Source organism: Hemiscyllium ocellatum, chromosome 29 (genome assembly GCF_020745735.1).
Source record: "Hemiscyllium ocellatum isolate sHemOce1 chromosome 29, sHemOce1.pat.X.cur, whole genome shotgun sequence".
Lineage (NCBI taxonomy): Eukaryota > Metazoa > Chordata > Chondrichthyes > Orectolobiformes > Hemiscylliidae > Hemiscyllium > Hemiscyllium ocellatum.
Genome location: NC_083429.1, coordinates 17,482,727 through 17,499,219, shown reverse-complemented (window position 1 = coordinate 17,499,219; position 16,493 = coordinate 17,482,727). Strand labels below are relative to the sequence as shown.

Here is a 16,493-nt window from a genome sequence, read left to right as displayed (position 1 = left end):
TCGCTCCCTGTTCCTCGCCTCACTGGCATGTGGCACTGGTTGTAATCCTGAGATTACTAATCTGCCCATCCTGCTTTTTAGCTTCCAACCTAGCTCTGCAATCACTTTTTAGATCCTCTTCCCTTTTCCTAGCTATGTCACTGGTGCCAAGATGCACCATGACTTCTGGCTGCTCACCCTCCCCCTTCAGAATCTTGTAGACTCGATCAGAGACATCCCAGACCCTGGCACCTGGGAGGCTACATCCCTTTTGGGAGTTCCGTTCGCGACCACAGAATCTCCAGTCCGTTCCTCTAACTAGTGAGTCTTGTAACATTAGCACTTTTCTATTCTCCCCCATTCCCTTCTGAGCCACAGAGCCAGGCTCAGTGTCAGAGACCTGGCCAATCTGGCTTTCCCTGGTAGGTCACTTCCCCCCAAGCCTATCCAAAATAATATACTTATTATTGAAGGGAATGGTCACAGAAGATCCCTAAACTGCCTGCCGGTTCCCTTTCTGTCCCCTGACTGTTATCCATCTACCTTTTTCCTGCACCTGAGGTGTGACTACCTTCCTGTAACTCTCCTCAATAACCCCCTCAGCCTCCCGAATGATCCAAAGTTCATCCAGCTCCAGGTTCAGTTTCCTAGCGCAGTTTCCGAGGAGCTGGAGTTGGGTGCAGTTCCTGCAGATGAAGTCAGTAGGCGACATGGACTGTCAACCTCTATGAGTCTCGCAATCCATTCCATATACACACCACCCAGTGTGTGAAAAACGTTGCTCCTAAGGTCCCTTTTATCTTCTCACCTTAAACCTACACCATTGAATTCCCCAATGCTAGGGTAAAGACCTTTGCTATTCACCTTATCTATACCACTCATGAGTTCATAAACCTCTATAAGGTCAGCCCTTTACCTCCCTACACTTCAGGGAAAAACGTCTCAGCCTATTGAATTGGAAATTGAAATGCAAGTAAGTCAGTCTGGAAAACAGAGTAAGTATAGGCTGATAAGAAAGAAGTGAGTTTAGCACGACTGAATAGAACACAGTTCAATGTGAGGAAATTGAAAAATAAGACAAGCTAAGGGCCCTTTAGGCATACAGGAGTATCACATCATAGCTGTGACCAACATTTGGCTAGAAGACGATCAGTACTGACAGAACATATTCATAGTTTTAAGGTATTCAGCCAAGTTAGAGAGGGGACGAGGGCATGGAGACACAATATTGATGTTGGAATAAGTTCCAGTAATCAGGAGTATAATATTTTAAAAGAATCATTGAATGAGGCCATATCAGTTGAAGTAAAAAACATAAAGTATGCTGTTGGGTGTGCAGTTTCGGACACCCCAGACAGTGGGATAACTCGAGGATCAAAGATGTCATCACATTTCAGAGAAGGATAAAAATAATGAGGCTGTAATAGAATAGGGTAATAACGACACAAATATTAACAAAGATAATTTTAGTACAATGTAGGGAGAATGATTCTTAAACTGCAACCAAGAACTTCTTAAATATTTAACTCATATGTAGAAAATCCAACAGGAGAGGACACTATAATTAAGGAATAAGCCTGGACAAGTGGAAGGTGTATCAGTAGGGGAGCATTTTGTAAATAGTGACCATAACTCAGTTAGATTGAGGACAGTTATGAGAAACAATAAGAATGATCCAGAATTTAAAATTCCAAAATAATTAAAAGCCAATTTTGCTAAGATAAGATACAATTTGACCCCAGTGGACCAGGTGGCAACTACTTGTAGATAAAACTTTGTCAAAGAAAGTGAGAGGCATTCAAGGAAGAAATAGTCAGAGTACAGAGCAAATGTACTCAGATTTCCCATAAAGGCAAAGAAAGGAATGAATACCGGAGAAACCTTAATGTCAAAGAAGATAATGTTTAGGATTAAGAAAGAAAGCAAAGTTTATGGCAGACATTAAAGGCTCAAAATGTCACGTTCCCTCAAGTAGCATAAAAATTGCAGATGTGAACGTAATTAAAAAATAAAGAACTGTCGATACTAGAAATCTGAAACAAAATCAGACTTTTTTAGAGAAACTCAGCAGGTTTGGTAGCATCTGTGGAGAGAAACTAAAATTAACTGGGTCATGCAGTTCTGAAAAAGTGTAATTGGATCTGAAACTTTGATTCTGCCTCAGTCCACAGATGCTTCCAGACCTGCTGAGTTTCTCGAACACAAAAAAAGACATAGGAAAGCAAGGAGAGTGCAGGAGAAAGCATTGGCAGATGGACCCAAAGAGCAACATACCAACTGAGAAAGAGTGGCATCTATTAGTGACCATAGAGAGTGGGAACAGTTTTCAATGAATGCTTTGCATCTGACTTCACAATGAAAAAGGACAATGCAGCTATGCACATCATTTGGAGAACAGTGAGATATAAGAAAACTATAACACATAGAGAATTGAGGCACTACCAAGTTTCATAGTCTTAAAAGTGGATAAATCCGCAGAATCAAATGAGATATATTCCGACCTATTGAGCAGGGTAAGAGAGGTCTTATCAGAGGCCCTGGCAGTAATTTCCGAACCCTCCCTGACCACAGGTGAAGTGCCAAGGGACTGGAGGATTGCTCACATTTTCCTAAAATTAGGAAAAATAGAACAAAAGAATAAACCTGGAAATTACAGGCCAATTGGTCTAACTATGTTCTCGATGAGCAAAACACCTGAATCTACAAGAACTTTAGCAAGGGCTTTGACACAGTGTCTGTTGGCACTATTAAGAAAGTAAGAGTCCATGGGATTCCAAGCAATGTGGCATGTTGTATCCAAAACTAGCTGAGAGGCAGGAAACAGGTGATAACAGAGAGATGTTGCTGTAATTGGAAACTTGTTTACTATGGGATTCTTTACTGTCTAGTGCTCAGACCTTGTTGTTGTGGTGTACATTAATGATTTGGACTAACATGTAGGAGATATGATCAACAGGCTTGTGCATAACATGAAACTAAACAAACCCCAAGCTTGTCACTGACTATTAAACTTCAGTACATTAATTGCCTTCATTTTAATTCTATACTTTTCTTGACTACCTTTGTAAACACTTTGAGTTGTTTTCTTTTAAAAAAGAAAAATGTAGTTAATCAAAGCAAGTGGGATATATGCCTTTATTAGCTGAGGTATAGAATACAAGATCAGGGAGGTTGTGCTGAAATTGTATCAAGCACTGGCTAGGCCACAAATGGAGTACTGTGTCCAGTTATACACAGCCCATTATAGAAATTAGGTGATTGCAGGAGGATTTTCTTACACAGTATGTAGACAGGCCAACAAGGGTAATGCCATATTGGGTTTGGTACTGGATAATGAACCTGGCCAGATGTTAGATTTGGAATAGATGAGCACTTTGGTGAAAGTGACCACAATTCGCTTATGTTTACCATAGCGATGGGCAGGGATAGGTACATACCACAGGGAAAGAGGTATAACTGAGGGAAAGGCAATTATGATGCCATTAGGCAAGATTTGGGATGCATAGGATGAGGAAGGAAACTGCAGGAGATGAACACACATGAAATGGGGAGCTTATTCAAAGAACAGCTACTGCAGGTCTTTGATAAGTGTATACCTATCAAGCAGGGAGGTAGTTGTTGAGAGAGGGAGCCATGGTTTACTAAAGAAGTTAAAGCTCTTGTCAAGAGGAAGAGGAAGGTTTATGTGAAGATGAGGCATGAAAGGTCAGTTAGGGGGCTTGGGAGTTATACGTTAGCCAGAAAAGATCTGAAGAGATTGCTAAGAAGAACCAGGAGGGTTCATGAGAAGTTGTTGGCAGAGAGAATCAAGGAAAACCCTAAGACCTTCTATAGGTACATCAGGAGTAAAAGAATGACTAGAGTAAGTGCGGCACAGTGGCACAGTGGTTAGCACTGCTGCCTCACAGCGTCAGAGACCTGGGTTCAATTCCCGCCTCAGGCAACTGACTGTGTGGAGCTTGCACATTCTCCCTGTGTCTGTGTGGGTTTCCTCCGGTTTCCTCCCACAGTCCAAAGATGTGCAGGTGAATTGGCCATGCTAAATTGACCGTAATGTTAGGCTAGGAGTATGGGTGGGTTGTGCTACGGCTGGTCGGTGTGGACTTGTTGGGCCGAAGGGCCTGTTTCCACACTGTAAGTAATCTAAAAGTAAGATTAGGGCCAATCAAAGATAGTGGTGGAAAGTTGTGTGTGGAATCTGAGGACATAGGAGAGTGCTTAATAAATACTTTTCGTCAGTATTCACATTGGAAAAGGGCAATGTTAGTGAGAATATGGAGATACAGATTAGTAGATTAGATGGGATTGCGGTTGATAAAGAGGAGGTTTTAGCAATCTTGGAAGATCTGAAAATAGATAAGACCCCTGGACCAGATGGGATTTATCCTCAGATTCTATGGAAAGCCAGGAAGGAGATTGCAGAGCTGTTGGCTTTGGTATTTATGTCATCATTGTCAACAGGAATAGTACCAGAAGACTGGAGGACAGTAAATGTTGCTCCCTTGTTTAAGAAGGGGAATAGGGACAACCCTGGTAATTATAGGCCAATGAGCCTTACTTTGATTGTGGGTAAGGTGTTGGAAAAGGTTATAAGAGATAGGAATTATAATCATCTGGATAGGAATAATTTGATTAAGGATAGTCAACACAGTTTTGTGAAGGGTAGGTTATGTCTCACTAACCTTATTGAATTCTTCGAGAAAGTGACAAAACAGGTAGATGAAAGTAAAGTGTTTGATGTGGTATACTTGGACTTCAGTAAGGTGTTTCTTAAGGTTCCACATGGTAGGCTTTTGCACAACATATGGAGTTTCGGGATTGAAGGATGATTTAGCGGTTTGGATCAGAAACCGGCTAGCTGAAAGAAGACAGAGGGTGGTGGTTGATGAGAAATTTTCATCCTGGAGTTCAGTTACCAGTGGTGTGCTGCAAGGATCTGTTTTGAGGCCACTGCTGTTTGTCATTTTTTTAAATGATTTGGATTTGGGCGTAGAAAGATGGGTTAATAAATTTGCAGATGACACTAAGATAGGCAGACTTGTGGATAGTGCCGAAGCATGTTGTGGGTTACAGATAGACATAGATAGGATGCAGAGCTGGGCTGAGAAGTGGCAAATGAAGTTTAATGTGGTAAAGTGTGAGGTATTTCACTTTGGAAGAATTAACAGGAATGCAAAGTACTGGGCTTATGGTAAAATGCTTGCCAGTGTAGATGAACAGAGAGATCTCGGTGTCCTGGTGCATAAATCCCTGAAAGTTGCCACCTAGGTTGATAGGGTTGTTAAGAAGGCATATAGTGTGTTGGCATTTATTAGTAGGGGGATTGAATTTCAGAGCCATGAGGTCATGCTTCAGCTGTACAAGACACTGGTTAAGGCTGCACCTGGAGTATTGCATACAATTCTGATCACCACATTATAGAAAGCATGTGGAAGCTTTGGAAAGGGTTTAGAGGTGATTTATTAGGTTGTTATCTTATATGGAGGGAAGGACTTATGAGGAAAGGCTGTGGGAACTGAGGCTGTGTTCATTGGAGAGGAGAAGGTTGACAGGTGACTTAATCGAGACATATGAGATAATCAAAGGGTTCAATAGGTTGGACAGTGAGAGCTCTTTTCCTCGGATGGTGAAGGTTAACATGAGAGGACATAGCTTTAAATTGAGGACTAATAGATTTAGGACAGAGACCAGGGGTAGTTTCTTTACTCAGAGAGTAGTAGGGGTGTGGAACGGCCTGCCTGCAACAGTAGTAGACTCGTTGACTTTAAGGGTATTTAACTTAAGGGCATTGGACGTATATGCGGATAATAATGGAATGGCATAGGTTAGATGGGCATCAGATTGAGTTCACAGGTCGGCGCAACATCAAGGGCTGAAGGGCCTATACTGCTCTGTAATATTCTATGTTCTATGCTCTCTGACACATTCCAATGATGTGGTCTTCTTTGTCTTGTATACATGAAAATGGAGTTTGACTAGTAGGTCCACTTCCAAGAATTACTGGGATTTCCCTCCGCATGGAGAGTCAGTGGACAGTAGGGTGTTTTGAGTGGGGGTAAGGTGGTGTGGGACAGGATACAGGGCAGTTGGTCAGTTATACAGTTGTCCAGGAATTACACTCCAATTTCCACCGCCATGTTTCGCATGTAAGTTGGTTAGAACTCTCCAACTTCCTTGGTGGTTGTCTGTAGCTTCTTGATGATGCTGACATTGGGTCACTTGGGGTATCCTGTCCCACTGGTTCTTGTAGCAGTGGTGGGTCAGGTTGGGGGCTATATATGCCCCTGGAGTGACCTTTACCCTCCTCTGACTGAAGCTTCAGGGTATTTACTCTGGATTGTTTTGGGAGTTGCCTCCAGACCCAACAGAGGAAGTGTGAGGAGTTACTCATCCCCTTTGGTGGTTGTAACCCTCTCTGTGCCGATGCACCCTGCACTGCCCAGTCCCGTGTACTCCTGGTCCAGCTGGAGGTACCTGCTCTGAGCTGTGCAATGACAGCCCGCAAACAGGAAGCTGCTGCTTCAGAGATATACAAAAAGGGAGTGGCAGCTGCTTGAAACACCGCTGCTATTCATCTGTCTCCAACTCATGTTGAAATGATTGCCTGTTGCACTGATATTTACACTCCTTCTGCAAAATCAAGCACAGTCTAGAGCACAGCAGGAATCACATTGCAGACAAATTGATTCATCCCATTTCCCACTTTGATCCTCTGACAGTTTGCTCTGTTCAATATTTCCCTGAATTATGCTTGAATGTTGAGTTTTGAAATGGAAATATGTAAAATATACACAAGCATAGGAGGCCATTTTGCCCATAAAACCTACCATTCAGCACAATCATGTCAGATGTGATTGCTCCACAGATTCTGACATCTTCCTGCCATAAGCCCTTTTCTCCTTCACAGTCAGCAGCATCTGAACCAGAATCTCAAGTTCTTACTTGAATACCAAGGCAAGCTACCTGTCATGAATGTCAATGCTGCCAAATTGTGATTGGAGATTTAGGATGACTTTGTAGCAACAAAAAGACAAATTGCTGGAGAAACTCAGCAGGTCTGGCAGCATCTGTGGAGAGACAACCACAGTTAATGTTTCGAGTATGATCCTCCTGCATAACTGATTGGAGCTCAGAAAAGCTCTGTAATGGTATATCCGCTGAAGTCAGGGTCTGGTGGAATGCGGCTGAACTTGGGGAGGGGAAGGAGGCAAGGATAAGTGGAGATGGAGCTCAGCGAGAGACAGAGAGAGAGGGAATAGCAGTCGGGCAAAGGAATGGATAATGGTGAGCCAGAGAGAATCAAGAGCTGTTAATAGGGACCATTAGTGGGTGAAAATGGGTTGTTTATGATGCAAATGCCCCATAGGATGAAATGTCATTCTTCACATAGATGGGGTGCAAGTCCTGATCCTTGCAGTAGCCCACCAGTAGCTTCCTGGAAAAAGATCCGTGTATTCCCACTTTCCGTTTCCTGTCCGTCAATCAATTTTAATCCATGCCAATATCCCATGTGCTTTAACTTTGCCCACGAACCTTTTAGAAAGGATCTTATCAAAGAATTAAGTTGGTGGAAGGTCTGCAAAGCTGTGAACTGTGAACCTTCTAACAAACAACCAGAGAATCATCAACAGCGCGAACTGAAATATTGCAGTTAAGAAAAATAAAATATATTACTGATTAGCCAAATAGTCAATTAACTTTGACTTTCTTTTTAAACAGGTGTTGTATTTATGTAAATATGCACTTCATTAGATAGTTTTTGTAAAGCACCAAAACATGAGACAGTTTCCCAAGTGCCCCGGCTCTTCATTACAAGCTTGGTTTTTGAGTTCAGGTGATCCAGAAGAACATGTGCATTGTTTGAAACTGACAGCAAACTAATGAAAAGTTAATTTACAAACAGGAAGATAAGATGTACAAATTTCCTTCTGAAGAATTCTTACAGAAAAACCACATCAGGGAACTTTAAAATGCTAATGATTAATTCTTTAAATTCTTCTCAGGCCTGCAGTTACTTAAGCAAGCTGTTACAATTATCTGAGACTCAGACCAATGAACGAATTATTGTGGCACCTCTTTGATTCTTCAGCAAAGTATCTATTTACTGCTTGATGAGGGATGTAGTTGCATTGGAGGAGGTTCAGAAGAGATTCACTAAATTTATTCTAGAGGCGAGGGGTTTGTCTTATGAAAAGAGTCATAGAGATGTACAGCACAGAAACAGACCTTTCGGTCCATCTCATCCTTGCTGACTAGTTATCCTAATCTAATTTCGTCCCATTTGCCAGCTCTTGGCCAATATCCCTCTAAACCCTTCCTATTCATATGCCTTTTAAATATTGTAATTGTACCTACCCCCACTACTTTCCCTGGCAGCTCATTCCATAACCACGCCATCCTCTCTGAGAAAATTACCCTTTAGGACCCTTATAATTTTTTCCTTCTCACCCTAAACCTACGTCCTCTAGTTCTGGACTTCCACCCCAGGGAAAAGACATTGCCCATTTACCCTACCCATGCCTCTCATGATTTTATAAACCTCTATAAAGCCACCCCTCAGCCAGTTTAAGCTGTTTAGGTCGATACTGTCCAGAGTTTGGAAGAACAAAGTGAGATCTAATTGAGGTATGTAATATGTTAAAGATAATTGATGGAGTAGATGTAGAGTGGATGTTTTCCCTTGTGAGACAAATGAGAATGAGAGGTCATAGTTTTTGGTGAAGGGGTGGCAGATTTAAAATAGAGAGGAGGTGAAGTTATTTCTCTCAAAGGGTCATGAATCCATGGAATTCACTACTCCAGTGGATGCTGAGACGTTGAATAAATTAAAGAAGGAGATAGATTTTTGATTAGTAATGGGTTGAAAGGTTATGGAAAGAAAACAGGAAAGTGGAGTTATAGTCAGTTTGGGATCACCCATGACTGAACTGAATGACAGAGCAGGCTTGAGAGGCTGAATTACCTACTCTTGCTCTTCGTTCTTATGTTCCTAAGTTCTCATGTTCTGAACACATGTCAAATCTGACATAAAAGTTTTATATGAATACAACTATGGTTGAACGAAAGACATCACTTCAGTCACTGATATTAATTCCATATTATTAAAAACACACAGACAAACACAGCCAACACAATATCATCCCTTTGTATGCTCAAAATAATGCAACAAACAGACAAAAGAAAACAGCAAATGCTATCAGTATTTCCAAAGTCAGATTAAAAATAGTTGTGATATGATTGGCGTATTGATGTGCAAATTTGATCCCCATGTCTGTTCCATGTGTCTGGATGAAGAGCTGGTTGTTAAAGGTGAAGATGTTGAGTGCTAATTGCCCATAGGGAAGTACATGAGCAGCAGTATTTAAAGGGTGAAGACCACTTAAAAGATAGGTTTACCTGAGTATCTAAATGCTGCAACAATGATCTACATCAAGAACTCGCCAGTAGGAACAGCATAGGGTATCTGCATGAAATTATAATACTTTTACATAAATTCATAGTTGGAAATTGTGAAAGATGAATATTTCAGAGGCAAAAATGAATGTAGGCCAGCTATAGTCACCAGCATGAGTGGACCTAATCCTGGAGGTGTCTCACAACTACAACATCAATCCAAACCAATTCTCCCCATCTCTAGGACTCCTGAATGAAACAATTGAAAGACAGTAAAAATTGCAGAATTGTTAATTCCTCGATGATTTGCTCCCTGGGTTGTTTCACAATTACAACCAGGAGATTAATCTTCAACTGTAATACAATATCTCCCTTGACAGAATGGCCAACATTTCATTACATTTGTGATTATTTAATGCACTGCTCCTTCAATTGTGGACCTCTTGACTGTGAAATAGCAAATCTTTAAGAATGTGTCCTTTCAGTAAACATTGTACACAGATTCTTTGATAGTTGGTGAGCTACAGAGTTACAGCTTCTTCAACTGGAGAGTTGATGATTGATTCCTTATCTTTTTCTTCTAGTTTTCAAGAGGCAGAACGATTTTCCTGACTTTCATGTGTATCAGGTAAAGATGGTAAACAGCAAGAGTTCCATTATGTAAATCTAGCATTGGGATCATCTTACTGAAGTGCAGCATTGTACACCAAGGAGAAATTTTGTCCAGTAACTTTCTTATAGATCCCTGAATTCCCTTAATGGGTCCTCTTCCCAAACAATTTGAGTTTTGTCACTAATTGAACTGCAAGCCTTCAATTCCCCCGAGCACCAACATAGGCATAACATCTGGCCCTAATTTGAGAAGCAGTTGGTAAAGGCTGCATGATTTACCGAGTTGTGTGTCAATGGAACCAGTTCAGCCTGCACTCATCATATTGTTGAGAACTAAACTTTTGCCCACTCACTTGGCCTATTTAAATTAGCTTTTAGACCTATTATGACTTTGTCACAATTATTTTCTGATATATTTTGTATTATTAGCAAATTTAGCAACAAAGCATTCTGTCTCTTCAAGCAAAACTGAGCCATTTATGCCTATACTCTGCTTCCAGTAAGCTAACCAATCCTCTACCCATGCTAATATATTATCTACTATGACAATTGGTGAAAGTTGGTCTATAAATAACTATTTGGCATTGAGTATGATACATATGGGTGTGCCTGTGTTCCAACTCTAAACCACAATACCTAAGATGATAGATGAGAACACAAAGGCTGTGCCAAAGAAGCCATCATCAGTGTCTTGGTGATGCTGAGTTCTGTTTATATAAATAGCAAGATGCTGTCTGAATGACAAAGCTCCTGATGTTGGTGGAAGCAGACACGTAGTCTGCAAATAATTAACACTTGCCCCTCTTTGGAAATTTACCACCTCCAGCACCAACACCCAATCAGCCTTCAATTAAATAAATCACTGACATATCTGATGGTTAATGCCAATTGTAACAAGCTTTCACATGGAAGTAGAGTGAAAATTTATATCCCTTTGATATGAGGTTTTTTTCTTTAGGAAACAGTTCATTCTCCACTAAACTAATGGGTCTGGATGTCACAGTAACATGTTCCAATGGTCTGAGAGGGCCTTGTTCCCAAGTGACTGCAATATCTGTGTGAAAGCCAGTAAGAGTTGAACATGAGTGGCCTGGGGTCATGCTCCTTCCTGATGGAATTGTCCTGCTTGTTGGTTCGCTACTGTGAAGGAACAGTAAAAAATGTCACGGTGTAGGGAACTGGGTGGGGAGGGCCAGTGCTTTTGCAGTCTAGCACACTGTGGTCTAGCATTCGTGGGGTTTAGCATCCTGTGTTCTAGCACCCTGGAGCCTTGCATTCTGGGTCTAGCTGGTGTTAAGCATCATGTGAGTTAGCTTTTCTGTAAGGTTCTTACTAACTGGGGCTGGCAATCTGTGTCTTGCACCCTGGCGTTTAGCATCTGTGATGTAGCATCCTGTGTTCTAGCACCCTAGAATATAACACCCTGGAGTCTGTCTCCCATGTATCTAGCACTCTGAGGCCTAACATCATTCTGTTCTAGAATCATAGACCTAATGCTAGATCCCAGAATGTTACACCTTGGGATATTTGACTGTGTTCTAGCATGGAGAACTCTTGCGTCTAGCACCCTGGGCTATATCCTGGGATCATTGAGAATGAGGAATTTCACAAAACATGTAATAATTAGTGTCTGTAATCAAATGAATAAATATTCTTTCACATTTTCTGTGAGGTCTGAATGGTGACAGTGTCATTTTTCATTCTGTCAGGCTCTTGGGGAGTGGAGAGAAAGCTGTGAATACAGCCAGCTCACACCGCACTACAAAACGAATGCACAGGCTGGAGACCAACAGCACAGAGGCTGCTTATAGCATTCGATTGATCTTCAGTGCTTGTTTACCACTGTACAATCAGTGCTTGAGATGAAGTGTCAAATGTTTTTGAGGAGAAACTGGGGTAGGGTTCTTCCAGATGCATATCTGTCTTTTATTTCCTTTCTGGATGACTATCATATCCCAGTATTCAGTACATTCCTGCTTTTAATGTGTATTGTCTTGTCCTACTCCTTGATTCCTGGCACCGGGAGGCAGCTGTCCAGAATAGAGTAATATTGCGTTATTACCTCAAACCTTCCTCTTCATGCCCCTTCCCAGACCTCAATTCAAAATGAATTTTAATCATTGCTTCTAAAAACAGTTAACATCAACAGACACATCGACCTGGACCCCACATACAAATCACTGCAGCTGAAACTGACACCCGGAAGCGGCAAGAACAAACCAATATAAATACCGGAAGAAACATCAAAGCAGCGCTTCACACGAGGCTCCAACAGCACTGATGATGTTCCCTAGCCAGGGAACGAAACGTTTGCAGCAGAAACTTCCAGCTCGGCGAGCAGAACCACAACAACAGTTAAATTTGTTTTGGAGGGAGTGTTTAAAATTCTGAGAGAAGTGGAAAATGTAGATTTTTTTCTAGGAGGCTGTTAAATAAGGATTCATAAGTTTCCACAGAAGAATGAATCAGAGGGGCTGAATGGTCAACTTACCCACTTCTGAAAACACCAATATAGAGAAACAGAGTCAGTGAACTATTATGGTGCTAAAGGAAGCCATATGGCCAATCATGCCGGTACTAGCAGCTCTGTTATCTCACCTGACTATTACCGAGTATCCATCTCCTGCTTTTTCCCCAAATCCCTGCATGCCACAACAATCCAAAATACCATTCAAAACCTTCTGGAATGCCTCAACCCTCCTTTGGTATTAATAGGAAAAAAAACAGAGATGTGTAAGGGGCAGGTGTGTAATGCACCAACATATAACTGGCTATCAATATGGTCTGATATATTTTACTAAGGGAAGTTGAAGAACCCCCTCCCACCCCTTGTATTAGGTCCTGTGGACTGGGTGAGGACTTGCTCATTTGATGTTCTGTTTTATGCTGCCTGGCCACTGTTCACTGTGAATAATTTTTTAATGTATAGATATTGTGATCTCTGTAATAAATGGTCTGAGACCCTCTTCTTTGAGCTTCCTGTGTGACTCTGTTTCTATCAATCACTAGCAAATGATCAGAAATCCAAACAAAACGTACTGAAGATCAAATGAAAAACAGCTTTGGATTAGAATTGTTTGTAAGTGGTAAATCCAATGAGAAAGCAGGCTGGGGTCTCTCTGGATTCCACCTCCAACCCTCCCCCACTTTCAGCATGAACCTCAGTGAAGACGTGAAGTTGATGTTAGATTGCTCTATCTTAGCTGTGAGTTCTCCAATTGGCTGCAGATAACCAGGCACAGGCCTTAACTGAGTGAAGCCTCGTGGCTGAGATAGGAAGGAGGTGAAGCTGCTAGGTGGGGGTAGGGACGGGGCAGAGGTGTCTGAGTGAGTGGGCGATGAACTTCTTATTAGATGTTGATTGTGTCTGCTGGTACAGCATTATCCCCCTCCCCAACCCCACCTCTTGTGCTGAGTGTAACTGTCACTTATCAAAATGATAAAGAGCCAAAAAGAATAAACAAGCCAGGGTTTGATTATTCTCTAGCAGTGTCTGCCCATTGTGGGTGTACCAGGTGAAGGGGGATCGGGACAGAAAGTATTGCCCCTGCCAGCAGTCAACATAAAGGTGACTGCAGAGAGAGTGCAAGATGTGACTGGCTCTGTCCTATTGCTGCAGCATGTAATCCTGTTAAATATGAGCCAATTAGTAATCAGTATTAATAAAGCAGTTTGTGATTCCCACTGATGTAACCTAGATCAGCACAGTCCGATACACCGAAATAAAGGCAAAGTACTGTGATTGCTGGAAAGCTGGAATAGAAGCAGAGAGTGCTGGAGAAACTCAAATCAACAATCAATGTCTGTGAAGAGAGAAACTGAGTTAATATTTTGAATCTGATATGAATCTGTTTCACAATCATAAAGGAGTGATTGGATGTAAAGTATTAATTGCTTCCCTAAGGGGCAACGTTTTCACACAGAGGGTGATATGGATATGGAATGAGCTGCCAGAGGAAGTGGTGGAGGCTTGTACAATTGCAACATTTAAGAGGCATCTGGATGGGTATATGAATAGGAAAGGTTTGGAGGGATATGGGCCAGGTGCTGGCAGGTTGGACTAGATTGGGTTGGGATATCTGGTTGGCATGGACTAATTGGACTGAAGGGTCTGTTTCCATGCGGCACATCTCTGTGACTGCTGAGTTTCTCCAGCATTTTGAGTTGTACAAAATGCATTCTCCCTCTCAAGTTGCCAGAGGAAGTGGTAGAGGTGAGTACTATTACAACATTTAAAAGTAATTTGGACAGGTACATGGGTAGAAAGGCTTTAGAGGGATATGGGCCAAACATAGGCAAATGAGACTGGTTCAGTTCAAGAAACCTGGTTAGCATGGATGAGTTGGGCCAAAGGGTCAATTTCCTTACAGAGACCCTGGTTCTCTGCACTTCCCTCTCTCAGCTCCAGACATCGTACTTGTTGCTCCTTCTACAAACATTTTTTTCTCTGTTAAAACTTCATTCACCTATTTGCTAATATAACCTGCTATATCAAAGACCTCATCCCTTTCTGAATTTTATTCTAGAACATTGCTGTCTCTTATAAATGGCCCTTAGGAGCAGGTGAACGTCTTGACACACTCCTGAAAAGGCATGAACAATCTCTTCATAATATTGACATTTTAGGTAAGAACTATTCAAGTCACATTTTGAAAAGATAGGTCATTGATGCTTAAACTGAATTCAGTGACATTTTCTATTGGCAAGTTAAAGATTCTCATTTTTGCTACATACTCTGGTTCAAAGATTGAAATGGCAATCACTGCACCAAAGAGAGAGAAATAGACTGACCGTAAAATACTGAAGAGATTAGTGCCAGTTGACAGAAACAGGGACCTGGTGCCCTCTGGCAATGATAAAGCTCAAGATAGTCACCCACATAAAACTGTCAAGGATCTTTCATCCCACTCCGTCAAGGACATGCATGTCCTTGGCCTCCTCCATCACCAGACTATGGCAACACAACGCCTGGAGGAAGAGCGCCTCATCTTTCGCCTAGGAACCCTCCAACCCCAAGGGATGAATGCAGATTTCTCCAGCTTTCTCATTTCCCCCTCACTCCCACTTTTTCTCAGTCCCAACCCTTAGACTCAGCACCGTCTTCCTGACCTGCAATCTTTTTCCCGACCTCTCCGCCCCCACCCCCTCTCCGGCCTACCACCCTCACCTTAACCTCCTTCCACCTATCGTATTCCCAACACCCCTCCCTCAAGTCCTTCCTCCCTACCTTTTATCTTAGCCTGTTTGGCACACCCTCCTCATTCCTGAAGAAGGGCTTATGCCCGAAACGTCGATTCTCCTGCTCCTTTGGTGCTGCCTCACCTGCTGCGCTTTTCCAGCAACACATTTTTAAGCTGTTTCTTCGCAAGGACAGTTCCACAGTGGAATAAGTTACAAAGGAAAATAGTCACAGTCCCACATGAAATCAACAAAACCCATCTTTTGACTATTTCCATTTCAAAATATTCACTTTCAGGATAACTATCTTGGCTGAAATGGTTGATTTCTGTTGTTGGCAGATATTCTGTCATACCAACACAATTAAAGAAGAAGCAGAAGGTGTGAAAGATGGCATGACATTACTTTGAGGAACAGCAGAGGAGTTATTGTCAGCATTCTGGCCAAGCAATATCTGAAGATACATTGTTAGTTGTGGGAACTTGCCACGCACAAACTGAGACTGCAATTCTGAAGCATTCAAGAGAGCATAGATTATTAATTAGTGAGAAATGGTTTGCAGGGACATGAGGAGGTGGCAGGAGTTTGATATTAGGTAATAGAACGCTATTGGTACAATCAGCCAAATGGGACTCTTCTGCACTGTAACAATTCTGTGAGGTTTTCCATGTTCCAATAGTGGCTGCATCACTCATTATACTTCACTGACTGTAAAAACTTGAAAGAACGTGAATAGGATTATTAATCTCTCATTAGTGTCTAATTTATATGTAATTGACAAGTTACCTGTACAAAATAAATATTCAATTCGAATTAAGCAGTTTGGCTCAAAGTGAGGCAGTGACGATAGCTGTCTCTGTGATTCTATCAAAAAGCATCTGATGAAAATGGTTTATCAGTAATTGTGATAAAATCAGTCAACGCCTAGACATCTACTTCTAACCCCACCTTTAACTTGTGAAACAGATACTGAGGGGGCTCTTTGACACACCCTCAGATGCATCTGGCATGTTATTGTCATGATTTTCCGAAGTGAAAGGGTTATGCATGTTCTCTGAACATAGAATCACAGAATCTGTATGATATAGAAGCAGGCCATTCAGCCCATTGACACTCCAAAGAGCATCCCAACCAAATCCACACCCCCTCCCCCCTCCCCCCACCCACCAACCTATCCCTGTAACCCAATATTTCTATATCCATGTACACTAGGGGCAATTTAGCACAGCCAATCCACCTAGTCTGCACATCTTCAGACTGTGGTTAAAAAAACTGGAACACCCGAGAAAACCGATGCAGACACGGTGAGAATGTGCAAACTCCACACAGAT

The 16,493-nt window shown here is 41.8% G+C and overlaps 1 long non-coding RNA gene across 1 annotated transcript in view; it reads left to right on the top strand.

The window, feature by feature from the left end:
• The window catches only part of LOC132829689 (uncharacterized), a 35,555-nt gene extending 23,771 nt beyond the window's left edge, over window positions 1-11,784 (top strand). Inside the window, exons 2-3 of the long non-coding RNA XR_009646254.1 lie at window positions 9,957-10,000; window positions 11,694-11,784. This is a non-coding gene — a long non-coding RNA (uncharacterized LOC132829689). The remainder of the gene's footprint in view (window positions 1-9,956; window positions 10,001-11,693) is intronic.
• Window positions 11,785-16,493: the final 4,709 nt, after the last annotated feature.